The sequence below is a fragment of the Mirounga leonina genome, unplaced genomic scaffold (genome assembly GCF_011800145.1).
Source record: "Mirounga leonina isolate KUSES-001 unplaced genomic scaffold, KU_Mleo_1.0 Mir_366, whole genome shotgun sequence".
In the NCBI taxonomy this organism is placed as follows: Eukaryota; Metazoa; Chordata; class Mammalia; order Carnivora; family Phocidae; genus Mirounga; species Mirounga leonina.
In genome coordinates, this window is record NW_023270709.1 from 11,258,699 (window position 1) to 11,273,880 (window position 15,182).

Genomic DNA, 15,182 nt, shown 5'->3' on the forward strand with positions numbered 1-15,182 from the left:
CCTTCAGGTAATGTCACCCTCCCAAGCGCCTTTCTGGGGTTCTTCTTCTCCCTCCTCTTCCGCATGCATGAACATGTACAAGAAGGGACTCTTTTCTGGAAAACCCCACAGAGCTGATGGATCCAGCAGAGTAGAAAGTGTGGAAGTCTTACCTGCCTGGATCCAGAGCTGCTGACCTCACTGACCCCATCATTAACTGAGTATACCAGGCTCCTAAGCAACTGGAGCCACCTTCCAGCTCCTCATTTTGGAGGGAAGACTATGGTGTCCCCTACTTGCCCTGCTTTGAGCACAGTGAGGGGCTGGGAAGGAGCTCTGTATTGCAGGACACAAGCCACATCTGACCACCATGCCATCACATCAGAATCTGTGCATCCCTGCAAGTTCCTGAGGAAGCCCCAGAGTCAGCAGTGCCCTTGGACCACTGCTAACAAGGGCCCAGGTGGAGGCTGCTCGGGGACGCTGCTCTCCTGCTCCAGCCACATCTGGTCCTGCTAGTGACCACCTGACCCAGCCTGAGAGTGACTTAGGGAAGAAAGTGGGGACAGTTGTTCACTTTATTCCCCTTTTGGGCTTGGAAATTCATCCCCCACTTCAGCATTGTTGCTGAAGCCCAGATACCAGAAGGTATTGGGGAGCTCTGAACTGTGTACCCAGGAGTGGGATCTTTCAGGAATCATCCCTTATGTTGCCAGTGCCCAGACTCTAGGGAACCCAGTTCCTGCTCCTGTTCCCCCCACCAGAGCTCTGCAAGAAGGGATGGGAGAGATTTCCAGGCCCAAAGACCCTGGGCCCACAGGTACCTATTTATACTCAGCACAGGGCACTGTGGGTGTGCAAGGAGGGGTAGCACTATTCAGTAGTAATTTCTGCCCTTGGTGACTTATTTAAGAAATCTGCTTTGTCATTTTATTAGAAAGAAACTAGCATGGGACTTCCCTAGATAACACCTCTTTTTCATAGTCTTTTTCAAGACTCTTCCATAAAAATAAAATAAAATAAATAAAATAAAATATTCTGTCCCATTTCAGTAAATGTGGCCCAATTATTGGTTGAGAAAATATGGTGACTGTACATACATTAATACCTACTAATTAATGTATCACTTGTCTCTTAACCAGAGCTTATGTTCATGGCTTGGGTATGTCCTTGGTATGACATTGTTCTATGCTGACTTTGTTCCTCTCTGCAAAAAAAGACACTGGGAGAATGTGCGTGTAAGAAAAGAGTGTGTGTTTTAGGTGCAGTTAAACTTGCTCTTGAATCTATTTTCATCACTTGCTAGATTTTTTTCCCTCGCCAAGTCATTTAACCTCTTCCTATATGGCATGGAGATAATACTTCTTCCTTTCACCAAAATAGCATTTAAGTGAGATTACATGTTTATGACTAGTCTTGGTCATTAACACTTAGTGGGTACTCAATATATATGGTAAGGATTATTGTGGAACAATATTATTATAAGTTCATTATGTAAATGCAATGATCTTTCTGTTCATGATCACACTAGGTCTCCTCTTAAAGTATTGGTCATTATTTCTGTGAAATGAATTTATGGTTAATGGTATTTTGCATGATCCTAAAATAGTATTTCTCAACCATGTGTAACCATCCATTAGTCCCTTTCCCAAATTCACTGAGCCAGAAACTTCAGGGATGGCTGTGTTTATATACCCCACACAGGAATACTGAAGTGCCATCTGGTTAAGAACAAACAAGCCAAATATCTGAATAGGATTTGAAAGCAATATCTAAAGAACTTTTGCTTTCCTTCATGGTAATTTGCAGGGATCTTCAAGGAAAGTTGCAGTGTCAGTGCTTGGAATTGGAAAACTGGCTCATCAGATGTCCTGGGTAGGACCATTTCTAAGCAGTAGAGAGTAAAAATATAGTGTTGTACAGTTTCTGGGTCCTGCACACGTCATTTTCATGCAAGTGACATCTAGGGACAATGAACAGTAAAAACACCTTTTTTTTTTTTTTAAAGATTTTATTTATTTATTTGACAGAGAGAGAGATAGAGCAGGAACACAAGCAGGGGAAGTGGGAGAGGAAGAAGCAGGCTTCTTGCCGAGCAGGGAGCCCGATGTGGGACTTGATCCCAGGACCTTGGGATGGTGAGCTGAGCCAAAGGCAGACGCTTAACGACTGAGCCACCTAGGCTCCCATAAAAACACCTTCTAACACCTTTACTTCTAACAGTAAAAACACCTTATGGTGGTAGTAGTAGGAGTTTTGCCTTGACAGGCAGGCCCACCAAAGTTCAGAAGCCCATTGCTATTTGTCTGACTTAGGCCCTACTCTTTGCCTCTTCCTGATTCACCACTTGGAAGAACTACCTCTTTTATCCTAGCCTTCACTGTCTTTTTTAAAATTATTATCATGTTCAGTTAGCCACTGTATAGTACAATATTAGTTTTTGATGTAGTGTTCAATGATTCATCAGTTAGGCATAACACCCAGTGCTCATCACAACACATGCCCTCCTTAATACCCATCACCCTACTACTTCTTCCCCCCACCCCCATCCTCTCTGAAACCTTTAGTTTGTTTCCTGGGGTCCATAGTCTCTCATGGTTCATCTTCCTCTCTGATTTCTCCCCCTTCAGACTTCCCTCCCTTCCCCTGTGGTCCTCCATGTATTACTTATGTTCCACACATGAGTGAAACCATATGATAATTGTCTTTCTCTACTTGACTTATTTCACTTAGCGTAATCCCCTCCAGTTCCATCCATGTCGATGCAAATGGTGGGTATTCATCTTTCCTGATGGCTGAATAATATTTCATTGTATATATGGACCATATCTTCTTTATCCATTCATTTGTTGATAACCCTCACTATCTTAAAGATGGTTCCCTAGGCATCACAGGATCCCCCAAGGCTTTCTCCTGGGTTTGCTTCATTGTAAAACATTACCCATTGTGAACTGTTGGTCAACCAGTCATTCTTCTCACCCTAGAACCCAGTTAAGGAGAAGTGGAAGAAGTGGAAGAAGTGGAAGTGAGTGTGATTATGGTGTTTGGATTTCATCCACCACTGATTTGGTAATTAGCTCTAGAACCATGCATAGAATCATAGTCTCTGTGTATTTGGCCCATTATATTTTCCAAATTCCTTTATAAAGTTCTCTTCAGACTATTCATGGATGTATTTTCTGAAATCCAAATTGATATTCTGAATGACTCAGGACATGATGCCTCAAGCCATATCCAAGAAAAAAGAAAAGTTGTGCCCTATGAGAAATTATCCACCTAAATCAAAGACAGGTGAGAGATGAGTTCAGGGGATAGAGAAGATGAACTTAACAAGTAGCCTTTGCCCACCTCTGTGATAAATAGAAAACCCCGCCATTTTGAATAGTTTTATTTGCACAATTAATTTACAATTACCTAGATAACCTTTTAAAAAATAATCAAGCTCTTGCAAGATTTTGCATTAATTTCTCTTGATGCCTCATAAATGCAAAAGCACTTGCATTTGAGATGCATAAATAATGCAAATCATATCTCTATCTCTCTTTAACCGCCTAAAGTCTTATTTATGATCAGAACTTTTTCCAGTATCATTCTAACTGTAATACACCATTAAGAATGTCTCACAGAACATTTACAGTGTATTCTAGAAAGGAAATCTGGCATTAGTGCATTAGTGCCTTCTGTATTATGTGGGTAGAAATTCAGAATACCTTACTTGAAAAATGAGGACATGCTTCAAGATTAAGGATTAATTAACCAATTCATTCATTTATTCACTCACATCCATGTAACAAATATTTATTGACAATCTCCCTATGAGCAAGGTGCTGTTCTATCTGGAATTTTATCAAGAAACAGGACAGACGGGGTTTCTCTTGTCACAGATCTTACGTTTTAGTGAGGAAAGTGGTCAAAATAAGTAAACAAACAAGAAAAATATCAGGCTTAACTAATCCAGCAAAAATGACTTTCTTTTTAAACCAAAACTCAGCATGCCCAAGTCTAAAAAAGAGTCATAAAAATATGTTTTTAAAGCTAGTTTTTAAATGTCTCCATGTTAAAATTGTTCATCCCTTCTGTTTTTATAGAAAAGTCACTTAGCCCTCTAGTATTAAAAGGAGAGAAAAGTCATGAGAAATAAAAAATGTTCGAATAATTGGTATTAAGCAAACTGGTCGAAGAAGCTCCTTTAATGGTCTCCTGGCATCAGGGTCATCCAGGTCAGGAATCAAACACCTTTTCTCTTGTTCGCTGACTGCTCTCCTTACCCATTTCATCACATGCACTTACTCGGGTCACCCAAGTGGTTACAAATCTCCTTTGTTCTCATTTTCTAAGAGGGCACTTCTTTGTCACTGGTGACTCTAGAGAAGTCAATTATTTTTGACAACTGCTGCCCAGACAAAAGCAGAGATGATGGAAATGTTCAACACTTGGAAATACCTAGATTCCAAGTGTTGGGATTTCTAGGAGCTTTGGTCAGTTAAAATCTACCTTATTTATGTATTTTTTTTTTTTTTTTTTTTTAGTGAGAAACATCAGTCATATAAATGAATGCCAAACCAATTCTCAGAAGGAAATTGCTTTGATATGGTCTACCCTTAATCAATGAAACTAGTATTATATATTTGCTTTTCATATCAATGACATTTGAGGATCATTTTAAGGATAGGTGTTACTCTATTTCAGCCAAAACTCTCTTCTTGTTAATCTGAGCCAAATGTCCCATACATGGGTATACCAGTTTTTAAATTTCTGCAACTGATTTAAAAGCTATACAGACACCCATGTATGTAGGAGGCAAAATCTGTTTTTGGAACCTGTAGGAGCTACTTACATAAAATAAATAGAATTGTTAAATGAACAAACAACCTAACATTTAGACACAGAGGTATCTTTAAAAGTAGTAACATAAATATTAGTACAAGCAATGTGTCCAATTCTCTAAAGTCTGTATTTTGAAGACCACTGTTGATAAGGGTGTAGTTGTTTGTAGTCAACAAGCAGTGTTGAAAGATGAGAATTGGACAACATGTGGTACTTGTCCATGCCCTGTAATACTGTAATTACCTGATATTGCCCTGTCTAGATTAGTTTTTTCCTAGTAGTAAAAGATGCCTTAATAGAACATCAGCAGGCTCCTTGATGCAAGGGAGCACAATCAAGCAAGGTCAGACCCAGGGGCCAGCAAACTAAGTAACAGGGGCCAACAAGCTAATGTGGAGAAATTGAAAGCACAGATTACATATGGTACTCTTTACAGGAGCAAGATGTCCTCTAATGTTCCCTTCTGAATACAGGAAGGGTATGAAAGAGATGATTACTGGATTTTTTTCATACCACAACCTTTGTGTTTTTGTGGATACATGTCTGTTCATTCAATGCTTAGCCTGACCAACAGTGGCCTCCTTGAGAGAAAAAGACATAACTGATAACTAATTAATCATCTGTATGTTGTACAGTGCCTGGAAAAAAAAATGCATGTCAAACTAAGATGATGATGAAATGAATTAATTATAACAAATATGAAATTCCTATTTATAATGAAGTCACTTTTTCATGAGGATCGGCACTGGTATACTATGCTGGTGTCTTTTGTTTTAATTTAATCTCTATTCTAGGTATACATTGACATATATTTGTTCAAATGTGTTAGCCTTGTCACACTGCTGGGCTCTTTGGTCAGGAAAATCAAATATATTTGCCTGTGTGTGGACTTACCTAACAGACATTCTACCATAAACAAAGAGCATTATAATTTGCACAACTACCAATTTAGAATCTGAAGTTTCACTTTTGATTTTTTTGGTGGTGTCTCTTGTGGTACCCAAGAAATTCAGAAAATTGACAAGTATTACATATAGAAAATTCAAATCCTGGGAAAATGTGCTGGAAGAGAACAAAGATATTTGACAATGATTAGTATATGAACACTGTCATGTTATTTTCTGTAAAAAGGAAAGTACCCTCTAGGATATCATTTAATAAGTTTCATCTTCTCTAGGAAGTCTTCCCTTCTACCCTACCTGCTGCTTCCACACACATGCATATCTCTACCATACACTCTTGGCTCAGTTGTGTGCCCTTCTTCCATACTTTTCTACACTGCATATCACGTGGGTCCTTATCATACTATCTACAACACAGTCTGGTTATCTGTCTATCTACGTGTATCCCAATTGACCATAAACACCTAAGTGAAAAGAGCAGAGCTTATTCATATTTGAATCCTTTGTTTTTATCACAATGCTTGGCTCACAGTAAGCTCTCAAGAGATGTGTGTTGCATTGAATTAAAATGACTTTCACTTGGGTTTAACAGTAGACTTAACAGATGGCTTACCCAACTTACTCAGGGGACAAGCCTCTGGTCTCATTTTCATTTGCATCCTGGCCATGATCTGGACTACTGTCAGTCATTATGGAATACAGAAAAGCAAACTGAGCTATGGTGAGTCAAACTAACTATACATAAGATATCCTTATTAGCAGAGTCCAGGCCATCAGACCAGTCAATTGCAACCTATGGTTATCATGAAAATGTGGTTATGACTTTGACATTAATTCATCTTCCTTTCACCTGAAAAATATTTATGCTATAACAATTACAAAAATAATAACATTTAGTGAACATTTCTAGTAATCCAAACACTTAGATAAATGAGATTATTATTTCAGTTAACGGTCTGAATAACATTATTAGATAAAAGCCCTCTACTAAGTATACTTGTCTGTTTTTAAAGTATTTTGACTTACATTTAAAAATAAATGACAGAAAATGACAAAATTGCATAATTCCAGGCAAAATTCTTTTTAACATCAGATTTCTCTACCAAGATTTTGTTGTTATTGTTAATTCATCCTTCTATTCTCATTGCTGGTACACAGTGAATGCTCAGAAGTAACTAGAATTCATTAAAAGTGTACAATAGGCTAAAACCACACTACAATTACAATGTGTTACCTTACATCAAATCTCTTACCATTAAATTTTTCTCAAAAATCCTCACAATAGTCCTTTGAGATAGGTGAGTTTATTATTTGAGTCTTAAGAAGATTAAATTAACTCACTGAAGGTTAAGTTAAGAATAGGAGCTATCTTTTTAGTCATCACTATCCATAAATGTTTATTGAATAAATGGTCAAATGCATTTTGATCAAGCACATGCTTATTTTAAGTAATACATTATTTTTTTCTTATTCAATAGGTATTTTTTGATCATTTGAAAAAATGTAAGAAAAAAACATAGAAGGGAAAGATGGGGTGCCTGGGTGACTCATTTGGTTGAGCAACCAACTCTTGATTTCGGCTCATGTCATGATCTCAGGGTCCTGAGATAGAACCACCAGTTGGGCTCCAGGCTCAGTGGGAAGTCCGTTTGAGTTTCTCTTTTGCCCTTTCCCTTTGCCCCTACCCCTGCTCATGCACACACACACTCTCTCTCTCTCTCTCTCTCTCTCTCTCAAAATAAAAATAAATAAATCTTTAAAAAAAAACACAGAAAGAAAAAAGAGAAAGAAATGAAAAAGAGGATAGACAGTAAGAGAGAGATGGTGAGAGAGAGAAAGAATGGTGGAGGGAAGAGAATAATAATCATAAGCAAAAAATGATGCCTGTGGTCTAACAGGTTATAATTTTTTTAAGTACCTGAATTTAGAAGAATGAGTGGTATACTATACTTTTGATTATTTGAAGGAAAACTAGCTAATATGACATCTTTATTTTGCAGATGGCTATTTGATGTAAAAAATATCTTCCGAACATTTTTTAGTGATTCTTTCCCTTTGGAGGTCTTTGGTTATGGAAACCTGTCTTAAAACTTGTATTACTCAGGGCGCCTGGGTGGCTCAGTTGGTTAAGCGACTGCCTTCGGCTCGGGTCATGATCCTGGAGTCCCGGGATCGAGTCCCGCATTGGGCTCCCTGCTCAGCAGGGAGTCTGCTTCTCCCTCTGACCCTCCCCCCTCTCATGCTCTCTCTATATCATTCTCTCTCTCAAATAAATAAATAAAATCTTTAAAAAAACAAACAAACAAAAAAAAACAACTTGTATTACTCAGAATATGTAGAAAGCCCAACAGTAAAAAAAGAAATAGTGGATTTTTTTGTTTCATAAACAGTGAATAATCATCACTGAATAAGTCAATTTACTTCCTGTTGGCTTCTGGGGTAAGTCCTTCACAACTATGTGAAGAGCAAAAATATTTTCAAAACGTTTCTCTCGGAAGTCTAGAAAAATCCAATTGGAAAGGAGATCATCTGTAACAGAAATAAGAGATAACTATTCCTAAAAATAGTAGAAAATAAATATGAGCGAAAGAATAAACAAATGAATTAAAGTTGCCTGTAATTGAGGAGTGGTCACCCTTGCTCTATGGGGAATAGCACTATACATGAACTACTAGTCCTTGAGTCTTCCTTGAGTTAACTCCATGAACTTAAGCAAAACATAGGCACCTACTTGCCTTATGGGTAAAACATTGCCAATAGCATCTGCCATGTTTTTCCCATTGGTGTTTTTCTGGGTTGTATAGATTAATATACATGGATAAAATTTAAGAAAATAGTTATAGACTAGATTGTTAGCATATACTTAATTAGTATGAAAATAAAATAAAAATAGCATAGGAGACTAGCTTTTTATTAACAGCAAATAAAGTAAATATTAATTAGGGCAGTATTATGTCTCACCTAAAAGTATAGTTTTGGTAAGTAGAAATCCTTCAGGGTTGAACATTTCTTTAATTGATAGCAAGAATTCAGAATGTTAACTATTTAAGCATATGTAGGGTGGTTTTCCTTTTCTTCATGATATTGCCTTGTTTATCCCTCTGATTTATCATCCCATCCCACTTTAAGCAGGCTATGCTCTTTAATGCCATCTTGTTTATGGGAACTAATAAAAGAAAAGTCTTTGCAATGGGAAATTTGCTTTATTTAAATGCAAATTAAAACTATATTCTCTCAGTTACAGGCCAAAGATTATAAACGCATGCTGTTTAACAATTTCAGGCGGAAGTAAGAATGCTTTTCCTTCCCCATAATCTAATGAAATTGATTTAGTTCTTGTAAAATGGTGTAACTAATTGAGCTGTGACATTTATACTATCTTATGTATGTTTTATGCTGTTTCTTAAAAGAGACAGTAATGTTTAAACAAGAAATGGAAAAGACAAAATTGCTAGACTAGTAAAGAAATTGACTAATTTGAAATTTCACGAGACAGGAGTATCTTTCTGTTTTACTGTTCAACTGCTACAACCAAACGAATATAGTAAAAGGAAGATGTGGTTCATATATACAATGGAATATTACTCAGCCTTCAGAAAGGATGAATACCCACCATTTGCATCAACATGGATGGAACTGGAGGGGATTATGCTAGGTGAAGTAAGCCAAGCAGAGGAAGACAATTATCGTATGGTTTCACTCATATGTGGAACATAAGCGATAGCACGGAGGACCACAGGGGAAGGGAGGGAAAACTGAATGGGAAGAAATCGGAGAAGGAGACAAACCATGAGAGAATCTGGACTCCGGGAAACAAACTGAGGGTTAAAGAAGGGGGGGGATGGAGTAACTGGGTGATGGGTATTAAAGAGAACACATGTGGTGATGAGCACCGGGTATTATATCCAACTAATGAATTGTTGAACACTACATCAAAAACTAATGATGTCCAATTATGGGGTGGCTGGATGATGGACATTGGGGAGGGTATGTGCTATGGTGAGTGCTGTGAATTGTGTAAGACTGATGAATCACAGACCTGCACCCTTGAAACAAATAACACATTATATGTTAATTAAAAAAAACTAATGATGTATTATATGTTGGCTAAGTGAACATAATAAAAAAATATAGTTGTTCTTCTGACCTCTTTGATGTATCTGTAAAAGAATTAGTAATCCTTACCTTGAAACGACCCTCTAAGAATCAATACAATAACTTGCCAAATGGATTTAAGTTTTAGAAAATCAAAAAGGGAGCCTAGTCAGTCTCTGGAACCAGATAAGGCCAATTTCCTTCCTTTTAAGCTCACGTTAGCAATTATCAGATTTCAAGAAAAGCATCCAGAAATCAAGGAGGCAAAAAAAAAAAAAAAAAAAAAAGAAGGAAACACCTTGCCTAGAAGGTAATGGCATCTCAGAAAGATCATGGTTGTGTGTACCCAGGCAATGTGATTAAAGAAAATGAAATGGGCCAAGAATTAAGTGAAAAATGTCTAAGTGTAATTTTATTTCCTGTTCCCATCTTAGGATTCTAAATAGAACATGACCCTCAGAGAGAGAGAACTGTACTCCTACTCTCTCACAGCTTCCATACTGGAATGTGAGTATTCCTACTTCCAGTTGAAAACTACTTATTTCAGGGTACTACCATTTCATTCTTTCATATATTGGAAGGCGCATTTTCTCTAATCATGCCCTTAAATGATTGGTTGTGATTGACTCTGAAGCCAATGGGAATAGATATCTTGGCCCTATGAAACAGGAACCCACAGCAATAGTACGATGGCCCAGTCATTCCTCTGTTTACTTTATATCCTCTACATAGAAGCAAGGTTTTGTTGTTATTTATGTAACAACAGTTAGTGACTGAATAGAATGGAATATTCCTACCGGTGCAATGTGAATAAGATTATCTAATGTTAAATATATAAATTGATGTAAAATGTGGAAGAACATACTCGGAATCCAATTTCACAGAAGGGTGACATAAAATAGTATTCCCTACAGTCTATTCAAATTCTATTTTTGCTAGGAAGTCAATCCTATAGAGAGCTGATTGTGCAATAATTAGAGAAGGCAAGGTACTCTCTGTCTTTTGCACAAATAATTCATGAAAATGTTAAAAAGGTGGAACAAATTCAGTAAAATAATGCTCTTCCAATTTGCCTGGCCCCCGCCGCAAACATTTCTTAGCTTTTCTGCTCTATATTTTTCTGATATAGATACAATATCTAATATAGTGGTATTTCTTTTTGTGGTATTTCCCACAAAAATATTATAGTTGAAAAATCTGAATTTTTAAAAATTCCATGTCACCTAACTCTGTACCTAAAAAGGAAACAAAAATGGCATTTCTAATAACCACATTACACAGGGTAAATAATTAATAAGAGTCTCTATTCCAATCATTCTGAGAACAAATATCCTGAATAAGAATAAGGAATATTCCCCAAGTGTTTTCCATTTCTAATGTTTAAAGGGGTTTGTGCTTGTTTTGAAAATTAATGCATTGATTATCAATTGGGGAAAACATCCTTTTGCAGTAAATAGTAATTGACAATAGCTAAAGAAGCAAATAAACATCTCAAAAAGCTCATTTAGTCAAAAGAAAAGAAAAAAAAGAATTCAGATTTCTTGTAAAGCTACTATTGGGCTAGACACACATACTGTTTGATTAGCTCACATTGCAACCCTGTGAGGTAGGTGTTATTCCCCACCCCCAATATATATCCCCCCGCCCATACATACCACCACCAATTTTCCTGATGAGGAACTAAAAGTCGGAGAGATTGAGTAACTTGCTCGATTTTCATGAGGTGGACCTGAAAAGAAAATCTGGCTTCAAAGCCTAAGATCTCTATGCAGTAAACTGTTGGACATTTAGGATAAAATGATGTTGAATGTAAAATAGGAAAAATGTTATAGGAAAAATGTTTGTTCTTATTTTCACTTTCATGTAGTAGTTCTGTAATTCTTGGTAAGAGGGTGTACAGAACTCAAAATAATAGCCCGTGTTATATTGTAGATTTTGGATTTTTCAGTATATGAGTGACAATTGCATCTTTGGCATGTTCTAATTGAGGAAACATTTCGAAGCAGACTTTTTAATTTCTTCACCCTGTGTGTCAGCTGGGAATTCACTAGAATTTGCCGGCTTAGACACTACTGCTGTATGCATGGCAACACCATTTCTTGCTGCTCTGACTCTTTTTATTAAACTGCATGACTGGAATTTTAGTTAGGAGGAGAAAAAGAACCATTTCCCTAAATTAGATTAACCTTTGCACCTTTAGCAGCTCAAGTTAATCCCAAAACTGCCCTGAAGGTGAAGTGGGATCTGGGGCACAAGGACTCTCCTTTACCAGGTTGAGTTAGAAAATGATATCCAAGTAGAATGACAACCAGAGAGAAAAACATAAGCATGTGCATAAAAAGTCACCTTTCCCTGGATCTAAAGCCTGAGGTTGAAGAGATATACGAGCTGGCTGTAAGATTCAAATGAGTCATAATAAAAGTATCTGCTTGGATCAGATTCGGAAAAATGAAAGTTGTTATTAATGTGTCCAATACTCCAATTGATAGTTGCAAAAGAAGCAGATTGGCAGAAGTTCTTGATAGGTGCCCATTACTCCCTGGAAAGGATAAGGCATGGTTGGAAACTCAAAAAATGCTAATTCAAATGTACAACGTTTTGATTCAACGATTCCATAAATTACTCAGTGCTCACCACAGTAAATGTATTTACCATCTCTCACCATACAACATTACTACAATATTTTTGACTATATTCCCTACATTGTACTTTTCATCCCTGAGACTTATTTATTTTATAAATGGAAGTTTGTGTTTTTTAATCCCTTTTATCTATTTCACCCAACCCCCATCCGCCTTCCTCCTGGCAATCACCTGTATGTCTGTATATTAAAAGAGCAATAATATATATACATATATATTTACACACTATATAATATATGTATATGATGTATGTATATACATACATATGACATATGTGTATATATAAGATATATGTGATCACATATAGTAATATAGTATATGATCATATATATAGAAATGTATATGCTATGTATAATATATTGTATATTATATATAATGTATATTTAAACATAGTTCAGTCAAAATAGTGTTCTATATCTTATACCACTGGCTAATACTTGATGTTGATATAAAAAGCAGTTGAAGTAGCACAGATACTGTAGAATATAGTAAATATATATAGTATAGTATATAAATATATGTATAGTATATTATATAAATATATATAGTAAACACGGATAATTAACAGCAAAATATTAAAACCCAGCTAAACAGAAAAAAAGTAGGACTACAAGAAGAAATACATATGCCATTATATTTATAAGTCATAATCATTTAATATAATAAAAGTGCCCAATAAAGGTGCTCCTAATGAATGTTTGAATTAATGAATTCAATATATATGAATTAATTTTCAAAATTTGCATTTAATATGCCATAAGGATTCATATCTTTTGAAAACACTCTATGTGGTAATATTTATTCTATTGAGACATTTGTAAATTGGTTTAGTAGAATGTGTACACTCCTAATTTAAGCAAAAACATAGTTTCCAATAACCTGTTTATAAAAAATAATTTGGGATGTTATTTATTTAAAAGAGAAATATGAAATTATGAATGCCTTGATTTCATTTTAATTATTTCAAAGAAAGGAAGGGAAAGAATGCAGGGAAAATGTGGGTCTTTTATGGCTTAATTAAGCATTGTAGTATTGCAAATCCTCTTTCCATGATTTTCTCAAATTTTGCAATTACAGAATTGTTTTTGGGTAGTCATACAGAAATGATTAAAAGAGTAGAAAAGAGGATCAATAGGAAAAGATTAAAGGGACTGTCATTTTTCAGCCTAAGGAAGAGAGAGAAGGCAGAAAGACTTCAAATATATGGGGTTTTAAACATTGGATGGTGATTAGTTGCTATTAATTTATGTCAACAAAAGAGGAGAGGAAATATGTGAGACTCCATCCTGAAGAATTTAGATTAGACACCAAGAATACCTGACTATGAAAATGAAGAACTAAGGAACACTGTTTGGGATTCAACAGTTACGTTCACATTTGAGTATAAAATTTCTGGAGCACAATGTATGGATCTTCCATACACACTGTTTTCCTATGAAACTTTACAGGACATGTGTTCATTACACTAAACTTGAAAGCACAGAAAAGCATAAAGCAAAAAGTCACCTTTACCGTCATCCCTCTAAAAGAATTCATGTTAGTATCACATATTTATTTTTCTTGCAAATATTTTGTCAATGTATTGACATATTTGTGTGTTAATAAAATCAAATTTTGATTTAAAAATCAAAAAATGGAACTGTCAAAACCCATGTAAAAAAGAATATAAATAACTTCCATTGTAATATGTATTACCTTTCCAATTAACATTACACTGTAGGAAATTTATCTCATCGTATACTGTTTTTGAAAGCATAACTTTTCAGGAGCACCTGGGTGGCTCAGTGGGTTGAGAGTCTGACTCTTGATTTCCGCTCAAGCTATGATCTGGGGTCCTGAGGTGGAGCCCTGAGTCAGGCTCCCCACTCAGTAGGGAGTCAGCTTGAGGCTCTCTCTCTCCTGCTGCCCTCTCCATCCACTCTCTCTCTCTCCCAAATAAATAAATAAATCTTCACAAAAAATGAAAACACAACATTTCATATATGGATATACCATAATTTATTTAATCAATTTATTCTTGAACCTTTAGATTATACCATTTTGTAATCATCAAAATAAGCATTCCCGATGTCCTTTTGCATATATATATATATTTTTAATTATTATGTTATGTTAATCACCATACATTACATCATTAGTTTTTGATGTAGTGTTCCATGATTCATTGTGCATAACACCCAGTGCTCCATGCAGAATGTGCCCTCTTTAATACCCATCACCAGGCTAACCCATCCCCCCACCCCCCTCCCCTCTAGAAGCCTCAGTTTGTTTCTCAGAGTCCGTAGTCTCTCATGGTTCATCTCCCCCTCCAATTCCCCCCCTTCATTCTTCCCGTCCTGCTATCTTCTTCCTCTTCTTTTCTTTTTTTTCTTTTTTAACATATAATGTATTATTTGTTTCAGAGGTACAGGTCTGTGATTCAACAGTCTTACACAATTCACAGTGCTCACCATAGCACATACCCTCCCCAATGTCTATCACCCAGCCACCCATCCCTCCCACCCCCCACCACTCCAGCAACCCTCAGTTTATTTCCTGCAATTAAGAATTCCTCATATCAGTGAGGTCATATGATACATGTCTTTCTCTGATTGACTTATTTAGCTCAGCATAATACCCTCCAGTTCCATCCACGTCGTTGCAAATGGCAAGATTTCATTCCTTTTGATGGCTGAATAATATTCCATTGTGTATATATACCACATCTTCTTTATCCATTCATCTGTCAATGGACATC